The sequence below is a fragment of the Sphaeramia orbicularis genome, chromosome 5, assembly GCF_902148855.1.
Source record: "Sphaeramia orbicularis chromosome 5, fSphaOr1.1, whole genome shotgun sequence".
NCBI classification, from domain to species: Eukaryota; Metazoa; Chordata; class Actinopteri; order Kurtiformes; family Apogonidae; genus Sphaeramia; species Sphaeramia orbicularis.
The window spans coordinates 18,409,222-18,436,601 of NC_043961.1; the positions used below are offsets into that span (position 1 = coordinate 18,409,222).

At 39.2% G+C, this 27,380-nt stretch overlaps 1 protein-coding gene across 1 annotated transcript in view; it reads right to left on the reverse strand.

The window, feature by feature from the left end:
- LOC115419034 (receptor-type tyrosine-protein phosphatase gamma-like) overlaps positions 1-27,380 on the reverse strand; it is a 662,327-nt gene that overhangs the window by 257,907 nt on the left and 377,040 nt on the right. The window lies entirely within an intron of this gene.

The window sequence follows — 27,380 nt, forward strand, 5'->3', positions numbered from 1 at the left end:
GGTTCAACTGTGTAATTGTTCAGTTCAATGTCGACTCCACTGAACAGACTCAGTGTTGTTCATACTAGACCTCAGCTCCAAACAGCAGAAATAAAACCACATTCTACGACCCAGGAAAACAGGAAACCACAGAATCAGCAACAACATGGTGTATTTATGAACCACCGAGTTCAGCATAAACCCAGAACAGACACAGATACGGGTCTGTGGATAAACGACAGTCCACCAGGACACATGGAGGTCAGGTTTCAGCAAATCTAATGTCCTTACTGTTTGGGCTTCATCGCTCAAATCTGGGATCATATCTGGGGTCAGATCTGGGGTCGGTGTCAGGATCATCCTTCTCCATCCTCTGAACTGAAAACCACAACTTCATCATATGCAAATGTTCCATCAGATCAACCTCAACAGTGTTTAACAAATGGGTCGGTTTTTCAGCAGTAACCGACATAAGTTGGATTTGTTTCAAGACACAATCCCCGCCAGACCGGAACCGGAACCAGAACCAGAACCAGAACCGACTCCATCTGGACTCCTGAGACTGGTATCAGCATCTGGATTCTACAAGTAGAACCACTGCAAAACTCCACAGATAAAATAAGCAACCGACAATACTATAAAAACCAATAATGAAATAAAACCAAGAATAAAATAAAACCAATAATGTAATAAAATCAATAATGATATAAAACCAATAATGAAATAAAACCAAGAATAAAATAAAACCAATAATGTAATAAAACCAATAATGTTATAAAATCAATAATGTAATAAAACTAATGTGATAAAATCAGTAATGTAAAATGTTTGCAACATTGTTAATGACAATGACAAGAACAGGACATATTAATGAATGAATCTGACAACTATTCCGTCAATTATGCAGATATTTTATGAGAAAAATGCACAAAAGCTGCAAAAAAAAAAAAAAAAAAAAAAAAATCCATGAAATTTAGTCCTACAACAAATAAGGATTATTCTTATTTTTCTTTTTTTCTTTCATTTTCTTTTAATTCTAGGGCTATATTGTAATAATTTACAACATTATTGGCTCAAAACCTTGATTACGCTGTTGACTTTACTAGATATAAATTCTTAGATTATTTGTTGAAGGTGAAATGAGTGAAAAAGTGTCAGGTTTAGAGGAGATGGTGATGACTCCAAAACCACAGGTGATGAATTTAAGACCAATGACAACTTCAGTCCATGAACCTGCTGCAGATTGAATGGGTTTAATGTCCAATGCATGATGGTCTTTAGTTAGAATGGATGGACCTACTGAAGTTGGCAAAAACAAAATCCATCATGATAAAAATGTTCAATGTCTAAGGGTTTAACCCATAAACACCCAAACATCCACTGATGTAAACTGTTTATTACCAACTGATCCACTAATCCTGTCAGTACTATCAATAGCTAAGAGCTCATTTATATCACCAATCTTTTCCTCTTCTACACCAATTATTCACCAGTAAAACCCATGGAGTCTGACAAATAACAGTGGTTGTAGACGCTTGCTTTTACATTCAGTTATTGAAATCTTTGCTGATAAAGTAACTTTTTCTAGAGTTTTCTCTGTTTTAATATAATAAACTTTGAATTTATTGAGTTTTCATGAGCATCTAAATTAAATCTAGAAAAATACATAATTTACTGTGAAAATGTAAAATACAGAGAATATTATTATAATAAATGATGATAAATCACTTAAGAAAGGTTAAATAGAGAGAAAAATTCATTTGGAAACTGACACAAAATTAGCAGTGGGTGTTTATGGGTAAAGAGTTGATTTTGGTCCTGACTGAAATGATCACTATTAGTAATATTTATTAAATTAAAAAAAAAAAAAAAAAAAAAAAAAAAAAAAAAAATCAATTATGAGTGTATTAGTGCAAAATACAACAACCAGAAATGAGTCTGAGGCACAAAAACAAAAAAAAAAAAACCCATTACTGTAATAAACTGTTATAATAAACAGTGGGTTGGACAATGATTATATTATTATTTTCTATTTGGCTATTGTTGGTTTATTGTTTTTTGTTCATTTGTCTATCATTGGTTTGTTCTTTTGATCTGATTCCTTCATTTTTCTTCACATTTGTGTTTTTGACACGTTTCTCTTTTGCTTTGATTATGCTTTTCATTTAGACTTAAACCTTCTAAGCTACGGAACGTTTAAACAGAACACTGAACGACTGCAAAAGGGCTGAAATCGAAAAATAAACCCTCCACCCGGAGACTGAATACCCATCAGCCTTTGCTCTTTTCCATCTGTAATTCCATTCCTGTGTTTTTTCCTCCTCTTGTGTCGTTCTCTCTCTTCTTCTGGGATTTCTAACCTCCTTTTGGCAGGTAACCCAGTTTAGTGTCTGGAATCTCCTCAGAGCAACACATTTAAGAGACAGAAAAACGCTGGGTATACAGTCCAAAAACCAGGCCGAGGCTCGGACGGCGCTCACACTGTTTTCTGTTTTATATCAAATGCATCAACTGGAGACACTTTTTATAATTTATCCCGTTCATGAAAGATTGGACAGAAAATACAACAAATATATGAGTGAGATTCAGCTCCAACATAAACTCAGACTGGGATTAGAACCGTCGCACACCACCATACGCTGCTGTAAGACAGACGGCACTGGAGCGAGTTCTGGCTCAGAGGTCAAAGGTTGAACAGGAATTGACTCAGATGCGTCATCGCAGCCGGGAAATAAAAGACTTCATAATGAAGCATGTTTAACGCCACGGACGGTGGCAAATGTCCCCAAAGTGACATGGAATGGACAAAGATGGAGGGCAGAGCTTATACTGTCCATCCAGAAGGACTGACAATGAGATGGCATTTAAACGTCACAAAACCACAAAGAAAAATAAAAAATAAAGGAATAGGAGGTGAAAACTGGATGGAAGACAATAAACCAGGACACGTTGGACATGTGTCCAACACTGAGACAGACGCTGACATCTTATGACCAACGTATAAAATAAATTAACACCATTACTGATCCAAAATAAGTGATCAGATCAACACAACCTGAAGTTTTCTCCTCTTGAAGAAGGAAATAACTAAAATAGCTAATTAAGTGATCAAAAAACTTAAGAATTATTTGTTAAAATAAAAAAAAATCTAACAAATAAAATGAGCAAAACAAGATATGAAGTGAACAGAAATAAGCAAAAAATGAGCAAAATAATCAATAAAATGAACAGAAATGAACAAAATAACTGACAACATTAACAAAAAAAAATTAATAAACAACCAATAAAATGAATTGAAATAAACAAAATTGAACTATATAATAATAAATGGCTGTGGTTTTCATTGTGACCTTTTAATGTGGGACACATTGATGTAAAACTGATTTGATTCTGTTGAATTTCTGAATGTGGGACATGGTGTCAGAATGTGGGACAAAGAGGGGACGAAGACGGCATGACGTCCGGAAGTGACCGGGTTAAACCTGGTCAGATGGAGGAGGAGGAGGGAGAGGAGGAGGAGGAGGAGGAGGAGGAGGAGGAGGAGCAGGAGAAATAAGAAGAGAAGGTGGTGGTGAAGGGGAAGAGGAGGAGAAATAAGAGGAGGAGGAGGGGAAGAGGTGGAGGGGGAAGAGAAGAGGACACCTCCATCTGATGGAGGTCAAAGGTCAGATCTATTTTCATTGGTTGTCATTGTCTGTACTGTTGAATCCTAATGACTCTGTTCTGTTTCTGTTTCATCAGGACCGACCACGGCGCTGTTCACCTCTAACATCCACCCGACGTCCTCATTTATCACAGACAGGACTTTGAAATGTGAAATTTGGATCATTTTGACTGAAACTAAACTGTGTCTTTTTCCCAGGACATCACTATTGACTTGTATTTTACAGCTTGGAAAGCTGGAGATGACGAAGATGATGATGACGAGAATTTGAGAAGACGAAAACAAGCACTGGATGGCACTTCCAAAAGGACAAAGAGCGGTGCATGATGGGTAGTTTGTAGCATTAGTTTTGTGATGTTGTGAGTGTATTTCAGCCTGTTCAGCGTCTGGTTCATCCACTTTAACCTACAGTAGTTTGTGTTGTGTGTTTTAGGGTAAAGTCACTGTTTTCCTTCATCATCAGTTACATTTAATGATGTTCAGACCAAATATATGGAGACACTGTCACTGATATTATGTGTTTTATTGTTTTATCCTCCTTAATAATAAAAATGGGTTTAACCTAACTGTTTTCATGCTCTTTATTACATTATATTTTAATGAAAACAAATTAAATCCAGCAAACTTATGAAGAAAGCTTTAATATAAATCTAACAGATGAGCATTGGACACTGTCAGTTGAAATTACATCCCATAGAGTCCAATACTACAGAAAGACGAAACTGGGTTTAATCAAAAGCAGGAGTCAGTTAAAATGTTAACCTTCTGGTATCTGGGTGAGCATATTTTGCACATTTCATGTTATAAAAGGTCATATTATTTTGGGTCAGAATTCAAAAGTTGTTCATTTTTGCATGATTTTTAAAATTCTGATCCATCCACTAAAATCACCACATTGTAAATAATGTTAAATTCCTACACTAACACCCTTCTACCTAGTGAGTTCAAAATGCACACTGACCCATTTTAGCATTTAATATTTGACCTAGCACAAAAAATAAAATGGTATATTATCCAATGTTGGTGTTAATCATTAACATATGACAGGATGAAAAAAAAAAACAACCTAATCCAATTATGTAGAATATTGAATAAAAAAAAAAAGTGTGTTTTCGTTTTCATCAAACAATATGGTTTTATTACCATTGCATGGTAATAAAGGCATTTTAATGTTTAAAGAGAGTGCCTTGGAGTTTTCTTCCATTTTGTTATCTACTTTATGAATCCCTTTTTCCAAAGAGCACGTCCAACAAACTCTCTTTTGGTCCTAGAAGCATTCCTTCCCATGAACTTTTAAACAATATGGTTTGTTTATATTACAAACATGGCATTTAAAAGGTTAAAAAAAAAAGAGGTTAAAACTATATGACAACAGTATTTGGTATTTTTGATTAGGGCTGAACTTGATGAAATGGAAAAAAAATACAAAAATAAAAAACCTTGAAAAACAATTCTCCCATTACTAAGGCACTGTGCAGATTACACACTTGAGGTGATTAAAGGACCTCTATAGGTGGGATACTGGAGGGTTAATGTAAAGGCTCATTTTAATCACAAGAACAAAGACTAAACTGATGTAAAACACTGTGACGGGTTGTACTGCGCTGAGGGTGGTTCTCTGGAGTCTCCACCGATCTGAAATGATGTGAAAATTATGATGCAAATGATGTTAATCAGGTTCAGAGGTTTAATTCGAGGCCATAACGGTCATTTGAGTTTCCATAAAGAACCTGCTGAGACGTTCCAGTTACCTGCTGTAAATGAACATCATCCAACCGATGCTTAAATAGATGAAAAAAACAGGCCATCGTGGCCTGGACTCGGCTCCATCTTCAGTTCCCTCTGAGGGACTGGATTTAACCAGAGGATGTATGCCTTAGCCCTGACAGTATCACGGCCAATTAGGCGTCCTGATAATAGGGTTTAATTATCCATGCACCGGCGCTCTGAGGAGATCAGACCCCGGAGACAACAATATCAACCCATCGCTCACAGAGAAACCACACAAACAGCACTGATGTATGTGGATGAAGGGTTTACAACAGGTGGAAGGACTAAAAACATGTGGATGAAGGGTTTACAACAGGTGGAAGGACTAAAAACATGTGGACAAAGGGTTTACAACAGGTGGAAGGACTAAAAACATGTGGACAAAGGGTTTACAACAGGTGGAAGGACTAAAAACATGAAGGGTTTACAACAGGTGGAAGGACTAAAAACATGTGGACAAAGGGTTTACAACAGGTGGAAGGACTAAAAACATGTGGACAAAGGGTTTACAACAGGTGGAAGGACTAAAACCATGTGGACAAAGGGTTTACAACAGGTGGAAGGACTAAAACCTTGTGGACAAAGGGTTTACAACAGGTGGAAGGACTAAAACCATGTGGACAAAGGGTTTACAACAGGTGGAAGGACTAAAAACATGTGGACAAAGGGTTTACAACAGGTGGAAGGACTAAAACCTTGTGGACAAAGGGTTTACAACAGGTGGAAGGACTAAAAACATGAAGGGTTTACAACAGGTGGAAGGACTAAAAACATGTGGACAAAGGGTTTACAACAGGTGGAAGGACTAAAACCATGTGGACAAAGGGTTTACAACAGGTGGAAGGACTAAAAACATGTGGACAAAGGGTTTACAACAGGTGGAAGGACTAAAAACATGAAGGGTTTACAACAGGTGGAAGGACTAAAAACATGTGGACAAAGGGTTTACAGCAGGTGGAAGGACTAAAAACATGAAGGGTTTACAACTGGTGGAAGGACTAAAAACATGTGGACGAAGGGTTTAAAACAGGTGGAAGGACTAAAAACATGTGGACAAAGGGTTTACAGCAGGTGGAAGGACTAAAAACAGACATGAAGGTAACAGAAACACATGTATTCAAGAGGAAACCTCTGGGTCTACATGTGAAATTAAAGGTTTTAAATGTAGAATAAGTGAAAAACTGGTGTGTGTTTACTACGACACATCAACACAGATAGACTTAACATGGGATTTATTACACAAATCTACAAAATCACACATGCAAACCAGAAAACTAGAGCAAATCCATGTGTTTTTGTTGTGTTATGTTCTGAGTCTGTTTATAAAGGTTGTCTGTTAGTGTGCAATCTGGATTATTCCTTTAATTATAAGATTATTTCCATTATTTCCACAGATTTCTGATGGTATAACCCTTTATTACAAAATTAAAAAACAACAAATAAAGAGTACATTGGAACATGTTAAAATAAGGAAATACTGTGATTATGAGACTAGATGTAAACTGGTAAATACATCCATCCCAGAATAGTCTCAGTGCAGGTGTCTAACTATACCAACCCAGTCGAAGCATCGATCCTTTATTGTGATCATGGTTAAAGTGATGCTGGTGTTCGACTCAGACCCAGGTACCGGCTTTCATTCTCCAACCTCTGGACCCAACATTAACTCCAGTCCAACTAATCCCCATCAGCGTTTGCACAGACTGGCGTTATCTGAAAACCCACACGTTGCATTTATTGAATCAGTTCGAGCGGTTCCCCAGAGCCCCGCCTCCTGTGCACACATCGCCACGGAGACACCATCGACCCAAATCAATTACAGCCCCATTTACTTAATGAGCTCGGTCAACATCTGTGTCGCTGTGGCCGCCGCCGCCACCACTGCCAGGAGGCAGCTGATGAAGCATGGCCGCCGGACTGCCTCCAAACCAGTCCAACCAGACCGCCTCCAAACCAGTCCCACTGGACCTATGACGGTCTAAACCCAACCCACCAATCCGCTTCCAAACCAGTCCAACCGGACTGCCTCCAAACCAGTCCCACTGGACCTACGACAGTCTAAACCCAACCCACCAATCCGCTTCCAAACCAGTCCAACCGGATTGCCTCTAAAGCAGCCTAACTAGACCACCTAAAAACCGGACCCATGTCAGTCTAAACCCAACCCACCAGACCGCCTCCAACCCAGTCCAACCGGATTGCCTCTGAATCAGTTCAACCGGACCGCCTCCAAACCGGACCCACAACAGTCTAAACCCATCCCAACGGACCGCCTCCAAACCAGTCCAACCGGATCGCCTCTAAACCAGTCCAACTGGACCGCTTCCAAACCAGTCCAACCAGACCCATGATGGTCTAAACCCAACCCACCAGACCGCCTCCAAACCAGTCCAACCGGACCCACGATGGTCTAAACCCAACCCACTGGACAGCCTCCAAATCAGTCCAACCGGACTGCCTCCAAACCAAACCCACAACAGTCTAAACCTGACCAATCGGACCCACGATGGTCCAAACTTAGATCAGGTTCCCATCGGTGGGTTAATGATCCAACACCTTGAGGATTCAGATTCACTAGGACAGGAAAAACCGACACCAGAGGAACAAAACAAAAATGCACAAAAGTTCAAACCAAACATGTAGGTATTATTAGAGTTACTGTGCAGATTATGTGCTTTTGGTGATTAGAAGAACCTCTATGGGCCAGATACCAGAGGGTTAATGAGCCAAACATACGCTCATGGACCGGCTGTTCATAATAAACTGGCCCTCACAGCTGATTCACATGTGATTCATGACAATGTGGCAGAAACAGGAGTTTACATCTGTTTCTGGTGTGGAGTTAGAGGGAGTCTGAAGCCAATCAACGGTGGGTTTCAGCAATATTGTCCAAATGAGACCACTTACCCAGAGGCTCATGTTAATACAATCATCTAATCAGAGGGTTCTTGGAGCCATTACATGAGGAGTGAGACTCTGATTTTCCATTTCCCAGCGACAGCCTCTCAATCAACCTGGTCTCAAATACAGTCACGGATTTACAGCCTCCGACCTCGAACACACATTTTTTTTATTCATTTACTGACTTTTCTTTCAGGTACAAACACCATTTATGAGTCCAGACGTGTCGTAGAAGTCAAGTACCTTCAGTTTTCTGTGATTCTTTACTAAAGTTATTGATTATATTTGACACCGATGGAGACATGTTCCTTTATTAACTCACCGCTCTACTGTTAACCATCTGAGTTCAGCACCGGCACATTTTCTTCATGGTTTTGCTATGTTTTCATTAATATTTTTTTTATCATTTTACACTGTAGTAAAGCATTTCAAATACTTCTAAAATACAATGACAATGAGTAAATTAGTCTAGAAAATTAACAAATACCAAAAAATCCTCAAGAAAATTAACTACTTTTGTGCAACTAAGACGTTGGTAAATCCAAATCAAAAAGGAAGAAACTGATCTGAAAAATGAACAAAAGTTGAAAAAAAAAAAAATCCAGAAAATGATTAAACATGAGCAAACAAATCTAGAAAATTAGCAAAAATGAACAAAAATGAAGAGAAATGTTTTCTCCACTTCCCTATTCTTTTCTCCATATATTCCAGTTCTTTAGTGAAGTTCAGACTTAACACATGAGTGAAGGTGTGTTTTCAGATTTTCAGCATTTGGGATGAAATATCTCTTTCTGCCGTAAACCAGAACAGAAACAGGTGTCAGTTCCATAAAGCTGTGATTGTTCTGAATATGTTCATATAAAACACTTGGGTTTTGTGTTATTTAAAGGTGAATTGAATAAAGTTTGTAAAAATGGAGAAACTCCTCTTAACCCCCAGGGGTTCAGATGGATTTCTGAATGTGACACAGCATCAAACACATGAACCCACAGGGTTGAACAGGAAATTAGCATAAAACGATGTTCAGATTGATAAAAACACAGAGTCTGTCGCTAAAACACAGACTCCAGGCAAACTCCTCCTGAGGTGTTTTAAGACATTTCTCCTCATCGACTCTAGAGGTTTAAACGTTTGCATAAAAAACACTAGCAAAACTGTGCTCAATGTTCGTGAGTAAAGCAGGGTAATTAAACAGCGTTTCCATCATGTACGTTTCCCTTCATCTTGGACAAATTCAAAGGCTGATATCCTTACACCGTCCGCAGATCAGTACTAAACCTGTAAACCACCAATGGAAACGTCTGCAGGAACAGGCGTCTCACCCCTCTGGTGTCCACCCATAGAGGTCCTTTAAACACCTAAAGCGCAGAATCTGTACAGCATTGTACTAATGTCAGAAGGTTTTTCATAAGATTTGTTTTTCTTTCTTTCACATTTTTTTGTATTTCATCAACTTGAGCAATAAACAAAAATACCTAATACTCAGGCCCTGTCCATTTGAAGATGGTTCCGGTCATATCTGCAAAAGTTTTGTATCCAATAGGCCTTTCATCCACACGAAACCAGTGTTTTCAGTCACTGAACCTGCAACTTTTTGAAACCGGGTCCCAGAGTGGATACATTTGAAAACACTGGTTTTGCGTCTTTGTCTGTACTTTCAAACTGCAACTTTTCTAAAATGATGATGTTGTAGCCCCACCTCTCTAACTGTTCCTCCTTGAAGCAAGACGCCACTTTACAACAACAACATTGACATACTACAGAGTAGTGGTGGTGCTACAACAGCTATTTAGCTTTTTGGAAATATTAAATCCAAATCTTCAGCTACTCTTTCGTTACAATGAGCAACAAACAACCATAGCTAACAATATGCTCTTGGATCTACCACGAAGAGTTGTTGCTATTGTTCTTCTTCAGTAGTCTATGGTTTGTATACAACACGCAAGCTTTATGCGCATGCTCCACGTCTTCATTTTTTGCGAGAGCATTACGTCACAAACAGGCCTGGCATCTGGACTACATCAGTTGTTTTCAGGGGTTCAGTGGACGCAGATATTTCCTGAAATGACTGTGTTTACGTTGCACTTTTTTGAAAACAACAAAGAAAAAGAATGGATAGGAAAAGGTGTGGTTTGTGTGGACATGGCCTCAATAACTGTCATATCTTTAACCCTTTAAATGCCATGCTTGTGATGTCAATAGACTTTTTTTTTTTTTTAATCAAGATCTTCTCATTGAAGTTTTCTCAGTATAATGCAAGTGCAGTGTTGAATGGTCCTTACAGAAATCTGAAGTAAGAATGGGTGTATATCAATCGCAGCAAGCACCATAGAAAAACAGAACAAAACAAAACAGAGCAAACAACAGAGTGTACATAAAATGATCCCTCCTCAGTCATTGCCAGTGCACTAGGCATAGTGAAGGACCATAGTGGCGGGGGGGGTCCTACAGAAAAATAAATAAATAACTGATCCAATTTTTATTTTTTCACCTTGTCATATGTCAATTGTTAACACCAACATTGGTTAATGTACATTATTATTTTTTTGTGCTAGGTCAAATGTTAAATGCTAAATGTGTCAGTGTGAATTTTGTACTCACTTGGTAGAAGGGTGTTAGTCTAGGAATCTAACGTTGTTTATAATGTGATGATTTTAGTGGATGGGTCAGAATTTTAAAAATCATACAAAAATAAACAACTTTGCATTTCTGACCTAAAACAAATTGTGAAAAATAATAGGATCTTTAATAATATGAAATATAAAGATGGCATAATATGCTCACCTGGATACCAGTGTTAAATATATGAGCTGGTTGTTTTTGTTTCATTATCTTCAGCAGACTGTGTTGCTTTTGTACCTTCAGGGTGTGAATCTACGTCGACTCATAAAGAGAAAACAAAATGAACTGGACGATTCCAGTATCGACGAGCAGATCAATACACGACCGACCAATCAGAGAAATGGAAACAACAACCGAGAACGAGAGGGAGAACAAGAAATAATAAGCAAAGTAAGAAAAGCAAAGAAAGAAGCAGGTGATGGAGGGAGGAGAGGCGCCGAGGCACGATGGAGACGGACTAAGTGTTAAATGGTGTGAATAATTGAGTCGGAGGTGGCGACTTAATGAGGTGAGTGAGAGAGTGATCACGGAAAAGGCCAGGATTCCCAGCATGCCCCCCCCCCCCCCAACAGGACGGGCTAACACATGCTAATAATGAGGCGCTCACACATGCACCAGCACAGACACACTGCTACCAACACAAGCACACACCTGACACAACATACACACACCCAGAACAGAGGAACCACGCCCACAAGAACCTGGATCTGAACAGAACCCGAACATCAGAACCAGGAGTACGAGGAACCACGTCCACAAGAACCTGGATCTGAACGGAACCCGGATGTCAGACCCAGGAGGACAAGGACCCATGTACACAAGAACCTGGATCTGAACGGAACCTGGATGTCAGAACCAGGAGGACGAGGAACCACGTACACAAGAACCTGGATCTGAACGGAACCCGGATGTCAGACCCAGGAGGACAAGGACCCATGTACACAAGAACCTGGATCTGAACGGAACCTGGATGTCAGAACCAGGAGGACGAGGAACCACGTACACAAGAACCTGGATCTGAACAGAACCTGTACGTCAGAACCAGGAGGATGAGGAACCACGTACACAAGAACCTGAATCTTAACAGAACCCAAACGTCAGAACCAGGAGTTTGAGGAACCACGTACACAAGAACCTGGATCTGAGCAGAACCCGGATGTCAGAAGCAGGAGTACAGGAAACCACGTACACAAAAAGCTGGATCTGAGCAGAACCTGAATGTCAGAACCAGGAGGATGAGGAACCACGTACACAAGAACCTGAATCTTAAGGGAACCCGAACGTCAGAACCAGGAGGTCGAGGAACCACACACACAAGAACCTGGATCTGAACAGAACCTGTACGTCAGAACCAGGAGGATGAGGAACCACGTACACAAGAACCTGGATCTGAACAGAACCCGGACGTCAGAACCAGGAGTACGGGAAACCACATACACAAAAAGCTGGATCTGAGCAGAACCCGAATGTCAGAACCAGGAGGATGAGAAACCACGTCCACAACCCGGATGTCATCACCAGGAGGATGAGGAACCACGTCCACAAGAACCAGGATCTGAACAGAACCCGAACATTAGAACCTGGAGGACGAAGAACCACATTCAAAAGAACCTGGATCTGAACAGAACCTGGATGTCAGAATCAGGAGGATGAGAAACCAGGTCCATGTCCAGAAGATCCTGGATCTGAAAGAACCTGGACGTCAGAACCAGGAGGACAAGGAACCAGGTCCACGTCCAGAAGAACCTCCAACATAACAACGTGAATCTTCTGTTTGACTCATAATTCAGGTACTAATAAATGTTCAAAAGAAAAACACACCAGTGGGAATAAAACCTGATTTATCAGAATTGAAGAGTCAGAGGACCTGCTGTTTAGAGGTCAAAGGTCAAAGCCATCCAAAGAGAAAAGAGACAAATTGGAAACTAAACACGACGACACTGATAAATACTATGAACCCAGAGTCCAGAGGATGGATGATAGTTCTGAATGAAGAGTCACCATGGAGTTCATAGAAAAAAGTTTTGAAGGATGTGAGATAATTGGATGTTCAGGTTCTGTAGCATCAACTGAGATTCAGAGAAAAACACAACCTACACTTAAGATAATGAGGCACAGACATAGAAATCAGCTGTTTTTAATTACAGATTCTATAGGTGGATGTAGGTGTTAGTGCAGGTACATGAGGTTTGTGTTGGATTCTGTTTAGTGACGTTTACACGAAGCATCGACGGTAAAATAAAGTAAATGTTGTGTACAGCAGATGCACAAACACAGCTCATAGAAGTACTGTATCATTAGCTAATTCTACTAAAGTAATGACACACCCATTTCTATGTGGTGGACTGATATTAAATCTGCAAAAACCCTCATATTTCTACACCTGTAAACACATGAAGCACCAGCTAACGTCAGCTTAGAAACACAGACCGATGATGTCAAACGACCACACGTGTAGCAAATGAGCTAAAGGTAAAACGCAGGAACATGTGCATCCACCAAGGACGAGTTGGACAAAGACATGGAGGACATGAACTATATTCAGAAGAAGTCGGAGGGAAATATCACAGGCTGATGATGGCACAGATGCTAATTAGATGCTCAGGTTCTGTAGCATCGACTCTTTATATAGAAATGATTTAGATACACTTAAGGAGGCACAAATATAGAAATCCATTCTGTTTGCTTTATACATTAAAGTAGAGTTTCTACAGGAATAATGCACGTTAGACAAAGCTCATATATGACACATAGTTTGGTGTCATTTGGTGACATCAGCTAACTCTGTTGCTAAGCTAATGGCTGCATATCCTCCTCTGATACAGTGGTGTCTATGCAGTGGACTCATTCATGTCAGTCTGCACAAATCCTCATACTTCTGTTTGTCTACAACTGCAAATGTGTGCAACATTAGCCGACGTTAGCTTAAAAATACAGATCATTAATGTCAAAAAATTAACACATGACCAATTTGTAGCAAATGAGCTAAACTTTTAGTTTTCGAAGCAACTTTTAGTTTTTATGCTCCACAAATCTGGAACAAACTAACAGAAAACTGCAGGTCTGCTGAAACTCTCAGTTCTTTTAACTCTAGGTCAGGGGTGTCCAAACTTTTTTTCAAGAGGGCCAGATCTGATAATGTGGAGATTGCCAGGGGCCAGTAGTCCCTTCGGATGTTTTTTGAACGGTAAAAATTACATATAAAAGCGCTGTTCTACAACAATTTAATTTTCATTGTCACAATATCATTTTTTTAAATGGCAATATAACCAAATCTAGGCCACTCAGGTGTGAAAAAATTAAAAAAAAAAAAAAAAAAAAAACAATTCTGCCTTCCTTTCACATCTGGAGTCAGATAACATAGAACGAACTGTATAGAGTATCTTAAACTTCCAAGTTGATAAAAATCTTAACCCCACATTCATTTTAAACATGACTTATATGAGTAATCATTACTCATATATTACTCAGTAATGCAAAGTCTGTTAACGTTTCAGATGAAAACATATGACTCTTACTCTTGTCTTTCACAAAATCATTCAGAAAGTCATATTTTGTGTCACATCTACAAGTACATAACACCAGCAGTTAGAGGCAACTAACCTGGCAACTTGGTAGCCTGCCTTGGTGGTGAATTCATTGAACTCCCAGGTTCACATGAAGAGTCACTGTTGAGTTTAAAGCAGCTTGAATTTGCTTCACTTTTTCGGAGCGCTCACTCCCTGCTAGCTTGTCGTATGCATGTTTTGTCTGCTAGTGTCTCTTTACATTGAATTCCTTAAACAAGGCAACAGTCTCTTGAAAAATTAGGCAAACACAATCTCCTCGATTTTCAGTGAAAAAAAATTGTAATTCCCATCTCTCCTGGAAGCGGCGGCCCTCACTGTCAACTTTCGTTTTTTTATTTACAGGCGCCGTGGTTAGAAATTAGCGAGAAGGGTTCACTGTAAGGTCACAGAGCCCGATAGAGTTAAAGTGGTGCTGCCACCATGAGGTGAAAGGAGAAACTGCATTTGGAACCTTTTATGATTCATGTGCTCGGTTCAACAGTCCAAGCGGGCCATAAATAATACATTCTAAAACCCAAGCTGTGGGCCGTATAAAATCTGACCGCGGGCCGTGATTGGCCCCCGGGCCGGACTTTGGACATGCCTGCTCTAGGTTAAAGACTCATTTGTTTACAGCTGTCTTTGATTAGAGTTTTTTTGTTTTTGTTTTTTTTTTAGTTCTATCCTAATACCTGCACTGCAACTCACAATTTTAACTGTTAAATTCTTAATTTTAGTCAAGACTGTTTTTAGCGTTTGTTTTAACTGTCTCTTTTTCTTGCTTTAATTTCTTTCTTAATTTTTTTTTTTATCTTTTCCGCACTTTCCTTTTGTTTAATGTTTTATTCTGCTATTGTTCTAGTATTAGTCTATGATTTTAATTAGGGGCATAATCATTTCGGTTCAGGGCCTTTGATATAATACTGAGCTGTACCGAACAAACACATGTAGCCTATGTGAAGAACGCAAACACTCACATGTAAAAAGTACGAATGTGTCCTGGGAAGTTATATTACAAGTCAGATGGTCTGAAGTGCAGATAAAACCATAGATAATTCAGATAGTTAAGATACTAGAGGTACAGAGATAGAAATACAGTCATTTTAATCAGAGTTTCTATGGGAACACGCACAAGTTAGACAAAGCTCATATAAGTGCAGAGTTTGGGGTCATGTTGTTGACCTCAGCTAATTCTGTTTCTAAGCTAATGACTGCACATCTTCCTCCAAAACAATGGCTTCTATGCAGTGGACTCATATCAGAGTCTGCACAAATCCTCAGATTTCTTCAACGTTTCTCTTGTGTTTGTCTACAGCTGAAAAATATGCAACGCCAGCTGATGTTAACTTAGAAATACAGACCACAAAGTAGAGATGCAAATTATCGATTAATACATTCATCATTAGTTGACTGACCTTATCGATCGATTACGATTAATTGACAAGTGGCAATTTTTCTGAGAATCTGAATTTCTCTTTCGATCAGGTCTATAAGAATAAAAGCTAAATACTGTTTATATACTTCATTGAAAAAACATGTCATATTCCTTAATGACTGATTTATTGAACCATTGGATACAGTTCAGACAATGACATGCATGGAGTAGAACTAAATAAATTCTGCAGAGAAATTCAATAAAATAAATTGATCTGAGGAGGGGCAGTTTTGAAGAAATGTGCATTTCTGACTTTGCATCACAGACATGATAAAGCGAGATTTCAGCGGAGATGCCCCCCCGATATTTTTGTGTGGCCACCGGGGTGACCGCAGGACATAGGGCCAGACCTACTAAAGGTTTGCGTGTATTAAAATTAATTGCAAATGCAAAAAATTGTTTAAACTTAAACTTTAGTAACAGTGCGCACTAAGGGTTGTGTCTTTCAAAAGTGCAAAACAGCGTGTCTGCATACATTTGCCACAATGAATATGTAATATGGGGCGTTTATACACAATTGTGCATGTGCTGGGAGGAGAAAATGTAAATATATTAATTTAACACACGTAAAGTGATTTATCAAACCCAAAAGCAATTTTGCTCATAGAAACTGCGTCTTTATTTAACATGTCTCAAAAGGAGGTGCAAACAGTTTGTACGCATAATTGCGCACACATGGAAGTGGTCAGGAGACATCGAAATTATGAAACGAGATGCAGAGAATGCATTTTTCACTCTAATGTGAACATTTTTGGAGTGACGGAAGAAAAAATAATTGAGACGTATTTGCCCCCCCACACACACTTTACGGGACTCCTTTCCACTCCTGATGAGTGTGACTAAAAATATGAAACGACATTAGGCTACAGTGTGACAAAATTATGTGCGCCTGACAGTCATTCAATCCAACTACCCCACCATCACCAGCACCACCTTTCAAATGAAAAAGGAATGACTGAATGAGTCATGTAATACCTTCTATGACAAAACTCCTCCAACGTTACATTTCTGTATGTCTGGATCATTCAGCGCACTGTTACCATTAGTGCTGGTGGATCCCAGAGCAGTTTAGCGCACGCAAAATCCTCATTTAAATTGGGCGGTCTGCATGACTTTGACTGTGTTTCGCTCCATCATGTTCCTTAAAGCGATTCTAACTCATCAACGCCATGATCCGCTTCAGTGACCGGCTATCCCAGCCGCAGTGTCGCAGCACGGACAAACCGGCAGTCTTCGGACAAGACGTGGAAAAGGGCAATTAACCGACAATTAATAATTTAATCAAGCAAATTTTTATCGACAATTAATCGATAGTCGATTAATTGTTTACATCCCTACCATAAACATAAAAAACCAACCAGGTCCCTGCAAAAAACACACTTATTTCTGAGAAAATGTGACTAGGAAAGTGTTTTATACTCTATAAAACTGCTGATCATTAACCCTGACCTGGTAAAAACATTAGCAAAGCATCCAGGGAGTGTTTTACAGCTGTGAGTTAATCCAGACTCACGGTGCATCACATATGGATAGATGTTAAAAGGACTTGAACGTTCTTTTAGAAAACAGTATAGAAGAGTTGGACAAAGAATATGGAGGATGTGAACTATATTCAGAGGAAGTCGGAGTGAAATATCAGGCTGACGATGGCACTTAAAGGCTAATTGGATGTTCAGGTTCTGTAGCACTGATGGTTTATATAGAAACGATGAGGTCCAGAGGAAAACCAGAACCTAGAGTGAAGTTAATGAAGCACGGGTATAGAGATGAGTTATTTTTAATTAAAACATACATGAAAAAACAATAGTGGGCAGAAAGCAGATTAATGTGGGTGAGTGTGTGCATGCGTTAACAGACCAGTAGTTCATTAACAGTAGAGACAGTGCAGGAACAATGATGGTTTATAGAAGCAGGATCTGAAAACAGCGACAGAGATTTAACCCTTTAAACCCTGAGCCATGATTCCAGGTAAAGGTGCTGCTGTAAATTGTCATCTGTTTCAGAGTTATAAAAGTTGCTGTGAGTGAGTGCTTGCGTTCCTTTTCTTCAGTGGTTTTGCTTTACTGTGTGTTTTAGGGTCAAAACAGGGTGGAATAACAGAAAAAGACAAAGAGAGGAACTGAAGTTTGACAGGTTTGGACTAAATAAGGCACTCAGAATATACATCAATAAGAAATTTAGGATGTTGAACATGAACTGTGAACTGGAACACACTGAACAACAAGGATTTGAATTTGGGCCCAGTAGTTTTTGTTTTGGCTCTTTTAATAAATCAGTCCAGCTGCATGTTGACACCTGGATGAACTCCATAAAGCAGTTCCACAGTCAAAACTCAGTAAAAACACAGTAAAAAAAAAAATAAAGGAAAATCACCACAACACTGGAAACAACAGTAAAACCAAAAAAAACACAAAGAAAACGGTGTAAAAAACAAAACAAAACCCCAAACCGTCTATTTTTATAGTGAGTCGGTCTCACTCACTGCTATCTGTTTTGAGCAAACGGTTGAATTTTGATGAATATTTCAAATACATTAACATTCAAAGCGCTCACCACAGACACGTTAGGGGTTAAAGGGTTAACCTTGGAAAACTGAAGATGTGAAGTAAAAAAAAAAAAAGTCATGACGCCACAACTCTGAAGGAAGAGCTAAAAGTCTCGTCAGGTTCTGTCAGCCTTGTCATGGTCAATTTGCCGGTGATCAACGCTAAGCGAGGCTGGCGCTGACGGCGTGCGACGCGCCTCGATGACACAGCGCCGACGGATCCGATGAAGGATCCTGTTTATCAGCGTGGACGGATGAATCCACACAAACACATCCCTCCTGACACCTCCACACGCTGAAGGCTTTGTTTCTGTGACTAATTGGCTGCCATTTTGAAAAGACTTTACTGCAGGGGTGTCAAACATACAGCCGGTAGGCCAAAACGGGCCCTTCAAAGAGTTCAATCCGGCCCACAGGACAAAAATTACACTGAAGATATTAACAGTCATGGGTTTCAGAGTTTGGACAAGTTGTTTTGATCATAAAGTTAATTGCTACATTTTTCATTTCCAGATGTCTGTTGTTAAATGTTTGGTGTGTTTGTAGATCCACTGTGATCTGAAAGTTCTAATGTACATGTGGAAATAAGAGGTTGACCAGTATGGGTTTTTCTATGGCCAATGCAGATTTTTGAGAAATTTGGTCAGCCAATGACCAATATCTACAGCCAATTTTTGAGGCCAATATTTAAGGCCGATTTGTTTTTTTGTTTTTTTTATTTTAAAGCACATTGACCATAAAATACAATTGAAACACTCAGATAATTAAGATTTTTATGCAGCAATATAAATGAAATTATTAATACAGATACACATAGTACTCTTAACATTAATTGAACTTCAAGTGCTGCTCACATAGGTGCCCGATCAAATATCTTATAACATTTTTACTACTGATCAAATATTGGTTTTCAAAAAAAATTAAGGCCGATGACCAACACTGAAAAAAATCACTATGTTGCCTTATATATCGGTCTACCACTAGTGGAAATGGTAAACTGAGGCAGAGTATTGGTAAAATTACACTTCCTGTGCTTCAGAAATTTCAGGTTGTTCAGGTTATTCACATTTTCTGTTAAAGGACAATTTGTAAATGTTAACATTTTAATACTGTCATTTTACTTTTTTGCTCTAAATTAAAGACAACAGTTTGCAGTTGTCGTTATTTATAAGTGCTGATGTTATTTTACTGGTCAAATTGGGCTGAATGTGGAACCTGAACTAAATGAGTTTGACATTGATGTTTTACTAGATGACCTGGAGTCGGACATGGCAACGTCTGAGAAAACACAACTTTTACAAGAAAAAATAAGTGTCATCTTCATCCTGATCAAACAGGAAAGACATGAACGAACACCAGCTCTGATTGGCTGGCAGTTCCTCTGTTTCAGTTCACACTGGGGCATTTCACAGCTGTATTAAACGTCAGATATTAAAACTATGACGGTGACAACCAACCAGAACCTCATGTCTGTCTGTTTACATCCAGGTCCATACTCATATCATCTACGTAATGGAATCATTTATATTCATATAGTCAGAACTTCCATCACCATCATCTGACACCCATAACCAGGACTGAACCAAGACCACATCAGTCCTGGTCCTTCACAGACTCCACATTTCCTTCATCATTCACCTCAAAATATCAAAACTGTTAAAAAAAACAATCTGTGAACTTTCAGGGACATCACGCCTGGTTTAACCTTTTCCTTCCACTTCATTAGTGTTAATTATTGACTAAGTTCCAAAGCATAGAACTGACGATGTATATGAACCAATGACGCCTCATTAAAAGGGAAAAACAATCACTTACATGTGTGGATAAAATAAAACCTGAACGACATCAGGTTACATTTAGATGAAACTGTTTTCCTCCATTTTTTCTGAACATGAATATAATCATTGATGGAATGGACCCGTAGTGTGACCTTGTGACACCAAACAGGAATTAGTCCCATTATCTTCCATCACTATCCAGGTGATTTTGTCACTCATTGTGTTTTTCTAAAACAGTATAACATGTAAATATTGACAAAAGTTTGACTGTAGAAACTTTATTGTATTTACTAGAAAACTGAGTCTGGATTGATCCAGTCGAATGAAGAGGCTTTAACCTGGTTTAGGCTTTGTGCTTGATGATTGACCACATTATACAGCCTAGTTTTTGCTTGTTTGCTTCAAATTCACTTGACATGGACTTAAGGAAACACATCTGCTGACATTTGTCGACTAAAATTTAATCAGTGCATCCTGGACTCCATGTAAACATTTACTCTAAACATATCCAGAGATACATGAGAAAGAAACAGACAACAACTCTAAAGCATAATACCAGCATAACAGTACATCACCCCCGGCTGGTGTGGAGGAAGAAACACAACCCATATCTTAACATGTTGATGAAAACACGAATCATCAAATCTTCTATCAAATATAATATGTCGTCAATTTGTTCCTAATGAGGCCAACAGTCTTCAATAAATAACAAGAAAAACAATCGGAGAGCGCAGACCTGACAGATCTGCCCCCCCCCCCCCCCCCCGCCCCCCCGGATCACCACCAAAATTTTATCATTTTTTCCTTGTGCCAGTATCACCATTTCCTGAAAATTTCATGAAAATCCGTCCATAACTTTTTGAGTTATCTTGCTAACAAACACGCAAACACGCATGCAAACACAATGATCGCAATACCTCCTGGTGGAGGTAAAAAGAGACCATCTAAAATCTGCTCTGATCATCAACTAAAGTATGTTTTCTTGCGTGTCATTCATTCATGAAGTGTCTGTATCGACGGCAGCATCTCGGTGCAATGTGAGCCTTATTCTTCAACCAATTCAGCCAAACACAACCACATATTAATAATAAAAAGTCCTCTTACCTGTTGTAGAAACAGCATTGCAGCACATGGAAGAGAAAAGAACAAACCCATGATTAGAAAGTTTTGACACAGCTCTGATTAAATCTACACAGATAATGTAACAGAAGCTGACTTCTGCGATGAGGACAAAGACTGATTGATTTACACCATAATTTCAGGTAATTGGCAACAACATAATGGCAACAACACGTCAGACATGGGGATTGATTGGCTGGTTTTAGAGGCAAGTGTCTGAAAATGGTTCTCCGATCCGTGGGTCTGTGAATATGAAGCTAAAAACAGCAGAAGGATGAAGCGTGTTCCAGTAATTAGTGCAGCGACGGCCACCACCGTCCAGGAACCGGGTCGTGTCATTTTTCTGATCAAACATGTAACAGGAGCATCCGACAAGCTGACGTTCTCTTAAAAGAACAACCTGCAGCTCGGGTTTCCACTGGGTTCCACTGGGTTCTGAAGACGATCGGACACAGGGGACGAGGTGTCGGTACCGAAGGTTTACCTGAAAATGACGCTCAACTCAAACAGGAAAACAAACGTCTACGTTTTAATTGACTTTACTGACAGTATCCCTGGAGTCAGACGTTAACAGGTCAGTATTAACAATCTGAAAAACTGTAAATCAGTCTCCATGATGAACTTGCACCAACAGCAGCTCCATAATTCAGTTTTCTACGGAAAAACATGACAAAATATGATGCATTTTCTCCTCATCATAAACTAATGAACCCTCACACTTTAATAACTGTAATAACTCAAACATTTTACAATAATCAGCTCCTTTTTCTAACAGTCTGAACATGTTTCAGACATGGTTTTTATAGAATTTTCATGCAGACAATACAAGAGGCTTTTTTAAATTACACCTATATTCAGCTATTTCCCAAAAAAATCTGGTGTCAAAAATGAAGCATTTTTACAACTAACTAAACTATATACAACTAGATACAACTATTACAGTTATATACAATTATGTTCAACTATATACAACTATTATGACTATATAAAATTGCTACAGCTACATACAACTATTACAACTATACACAACTACATACAACTATACAACTATGTACAAATATATAAGACGATATATATATATAACTCCTGTAACAACATACAACTATCACAACTATATACAACTATTACAACTATATACAACTATTTATAACAACAATCAGGTGTCACATGATGCCACCCATCTGATTGGGTCTCCTCCTGAACCAAACCTGATGATAATATTGGTGTAAATTCTGTTTAATTGTGTCATGACTCTGTTTTTTCTTGTCCTTTCCACACCATTGACGTGATAGTTTTACTTTAACATTTGAAGACTCAGCGAGGCTTATCAGTCATCTTAAATCGGTTTGTGATTTGGTCATGTTAATAAACACCATTTAGTTTGGTTCTCACCAGTAGAACCATAGACCTCCAGGGTTCTCACTGATTATCAGTGAAATGATGAGTTTCCTACATTTGTGGAATAAGATGAATGGATGGAGGGTTTGAGGTTCCTCAGAAAACATGATTTTTACCAGAAAAACACCTTTAAACTCTACTTGAGCTGCCAATGAAACTAGAACTAATAGATCTGGTTTAAGTCTTTTAGTAAATTTGAAGCGTTTCACAGTGATTTTCATTTCAGTTGTATTTCCATAGCCTGATATCACAGATCATAAATTGGCCCTTAAATGTTGTTTTTTTTTTCTTAATATGTGAAAAATACAACATCTTTGTCCTTGAAGAAACCCCACCACCAAAATAATAGAAGATAGTTTACATTCATTTGTTCTGGGTGCAGAGTCTGAACTTTGATGTAAAACCGCACACTGGTCTATTTACTGTCTGAGGCGTTCAGGGTCTGCGTATCTACGGTGACCGTTGAGGTGACTGACAGACCAGGTTTATGATGGACAGCTGTCAACGCCACATGGAAAACAGCCTCCTCTGACCTCAGATAACATCACTGTTTTTCATTAATCATTCTGGAGAAAACAGCGACTGGGAATTGGGGGTGGGATGTCAGAATGTCAAATACTTTTTTAAACACCAGTAACATTGGTGAGCAAATACAATATTCATCAACTAAAGAACACATGAAAACGATTAGACAATCCAAAGGAACACCAACAAACCCAATGTGTAGAACCAACGATGACCCAATAAAACCAGGTCTTCAACCACAGTTTGAAACAGACAGAACTAAAATTACACACTCATGTTGTGATATATTGGGAGACATCTCCCAGACCCCCCACCCCCCCAGTCCTCTGGGATCTCATGTTAATTACCCCCTATAATAAGCATCCCGTCCTGCATGGATGTGGTTCTGGGACTCGACATGGTCTGGATTTCCCCCACATTCGTCCTCTTGCTGCAGCTGTTTCATATTTTACTCTCAGAGAATCGTATTTGTTGGTTTAATACGTCCCCGTTTCAGAAGCAGGTGTACATTCTGTTCACGGGGGTTAAATACTCCTAATATCAGCAGAAAATCGTCTTCCGTTTATAACTGTGTACTTTGAGACGAGCGGTGTCCAGAAAAACGAGCATTGCTGTCGTGTTGGGGTTTGTTTTTCCTGTTTTGTACCCCCCCCCCCCCCCCCCCCCCCCCCCCCCCCCCCCCCGTCTGACAGCCTCTCCACCCCCCTCTTCTGTTCCTAGCTGTTATTAGCCAATTTAAAAATAATTATGACATCCATTATGAGAGGGGACAAACATGACACGGAAATAATTAGCACCACCAGAGAGCACAGAAAGCGCTCGATGCTGGCGACGGTGGCCATTTTGTTTTTCATGTTTCTCATCCATTTCCCAGAGACCCCGGAGAGGGGGAACGAGGCGAGGATGAGAGGCTGAGCAGTGGAGGCGCTCAGAGTCATTACGTTGGTCCAGGTAATGGGGAGGCCTGGGGAAAGTCTGCAATAACAGGGACTGGGCTTATCTCCCACCTAGACCGGCCTGAATACCATTAATTACCTGTTCGCTGTGGAAGCCTGGGCTTGCTGTGTCTCTGTAGATCCCCCCTCCCCGAACCCCCCCAACCTCTGAATAGAAGGGAATTTTTCTTGGTTCCCATGCTCCCCCTCCCTCCTCTGTTATCGCACCGTCCTTCCCCTACCCTCCACTTATCTCAGCTCATTTGCGCCGACGAGGTTTGTGGATTTTCCTGATAATCAGGATGTGAACGACCTGCTCACAAAGACGACCACGTTCACTCTGACGATCAACAAGTCCTTCCACTGCAGCTAAATGAGTGGAGATACCGACACAACACTGATCCAGTCCATTAACAAACTTCCAGACTCGTGGATCTGAGACCGGACCTCATGGTCAATATTCTGGACCTGATACCACAGGCAGGCAAATACGATGGATAATCGGTAAAAATGGAGCCATTAGACCTGATGTGATCCAGGTCAGTCTGATGGGTTCCTGAGGTTTGGTTCCGTCATTTACCATCTACAGAAACCAAGGTACCTGTAGAGACATCCCTAAAGGATCAAATCACCTTCAAAAACAGTGACATAACTGCACAAAATATATCAGACTGAATAAACCCAAGATAAAACAGCATTAGGAGAAAACTCAAAGCTACTTCATTCTATCTGTTTCTAAGTCCATGTTTAACCCATTCAGGGTCATATTCATGCTCAGTCTTGACCTTTAAGCTTCGTTGAATCAAATATTTGCTTCCCTATAGGGTCCGATCGGGCGAAAGTGAACATCAACATGAAAAAGCAAATTTACACACATCATTTATCAAGTGGGCTAATTTTTTAGCTAAAGATCTGTAATTTATTGAACCACTTGTGGAAAAAAAAGTTACAACCCATTTTATCGATTGTACTTTTTACACCATAGCCATAGCTCAAATTTGATGCTAAAAATCATATCTAAAAAATTTGAACATTTATTCAATCTGTTGATTATATAGATAATTAAGTTTCAAGTATTAGATTTTGATTATTTTGTGAATATTATTGATATTTATGACTTTGAACATTTGTGAGTCGCTTAAAAGGCTCTGTCCACATGTTACCAATTTTCAAGTTACTTATAATTCAGATATTTGAGTGAAAATTTCAGAAGGTAATGATCTTTTGATATATATTGGGTGATGCATACAATGGAAAAGAGTCATCCACATGTTACTATTGCAACCTGTCCATGTGTTACCACATTCTCATGTCAATAAAACAGACTTTTCAATATTTTACTCCAACATTTATTTTCAGCATTGTTGAACATAATATCTAAAAGGTTTTGTCCTATTTGATATCAATTTCTGTTGAGAACCGCATGTTTTGAATATTTGCATAAAGCTTATAAAACTGATGTCCGTTTCAAGTCCATGTGTTATAGAGCAGCAATTTGATATTTTTCACCTAAAAATTGTTTCCTTCCAAATTGTGTTATATATAGTGTTAAAGTGCTTATAAATACCTACTCAAATATGCACAATACTGTGCTTATATGGCAGAGACTGTTGAACACGAAATGTGTCCACATGTTACCACTTGATTGGACCCTATAGTAACCACCATACATCTGTCAAAATAGAAGTCCAACGTCAGATGCATTTAAAACAATAAAAATAACATAGAAAACCTGAAATATCACTAAAATTTGGAACCTGTATTTATTCGTAAATCCACGACCCACTTGGACCAAATCCATGACCCACTTTTGGGTCCAACCCACCATCTGAAAAACATAGGTTTAAGATGTATGTCCTAAAATGACCAAATTCAGTCTGTCTGGGTCCAAGTTTAACTTCCTGTCACAGTGGTGTCTTGGTCCTCCATCAGATCATCTGTGCCCACATACTGCCTTCATTCAGACACTTTCACCATAAAACCCTCTCATCTACATCTGTGCTGTCGGACGATGGATCAGGTCTAAATTAGTCATGTAAATGTGTCTCGTAAAATCAAGTATTCACCTCCAAACGGCTGCTCTGAAACTGAAATAACCCTAATGTTGTTAGAGCAGATCAGTGAAACCACACCAGCTGTGACATGAGTTCGCCATCACTGACATTTAACACGATCGATAGGAAACAACATTAGAAAAGACAATGTCCTTCAGAAATGTCCTGGAATGGTCACATGACCTTCGGTGAAATACAACACCAACCAGCAGGTGGAGCTGTTTAACCCTTCCATGAATAAGATAAGATAGATAAGATAAGATAAGATAAGATAAGATAAGATAAGATAAGATAAGATAAGATTTCTATAGCTGTTCTGTTGTATATTCATGGGTTTGGTTGTTTTAGTTCCATATCAGCCAACACAGTAGACACTAGTGCATCATCACATACACTGACACCTATTGGCCAGTCCGGGAAAGTGTTTTTTTTTTTTTTTTTTTTACTCATAACCAAGATGTCCGACAGGAAGTCATAAATGCGGAACATCCCAGGAATATGTTGTACATCCTTCTATATGAGGACACCCCTGAAGGTAGAACAAATATGGAAGCATCAAGTAACATCTAAGGGTTAATATCATTGGTCAAAATTCATTCATTCATCTTTTGAGCCGCTTTATCCTTGGGAGGGTTGCAGGGGTGGAGCCTATCCCATCTACCATTGGGCGTTCACCCTGGACATGTCGCTAGTTCATCGCAGAGCTGACATATAGGCTACGTTCAGACTCCAGGCAAATGTGGCCCAAATCTGATTTTTTTGCCCATATGTGACCAGTGTCAAATCTGTTAAAGATAGTTTGAACAGCACAAATCTGATCTTTTCAAATCCGACCCAGGCCACTTTCATATGTGGTCCTAAATCCGATACATATCCGATATTTTGCAATGCCACTTCAGTTTGAACGGCCAGGTCGCATTTATTTGACCTTGACATTATTGAAATGCAGCAAACGTCACAATTCTGTGTTGATGTTCCTGTGTGGTCACGTATTACGTCAGGACCTCTTTTGTGCATGTAGGTCACTTGAGGGTCACATTCCGTTCATCCTAAAAACTGACAGAAATCGCATTTAATGTGTAATATGAACAAGTACACAAAAAAATC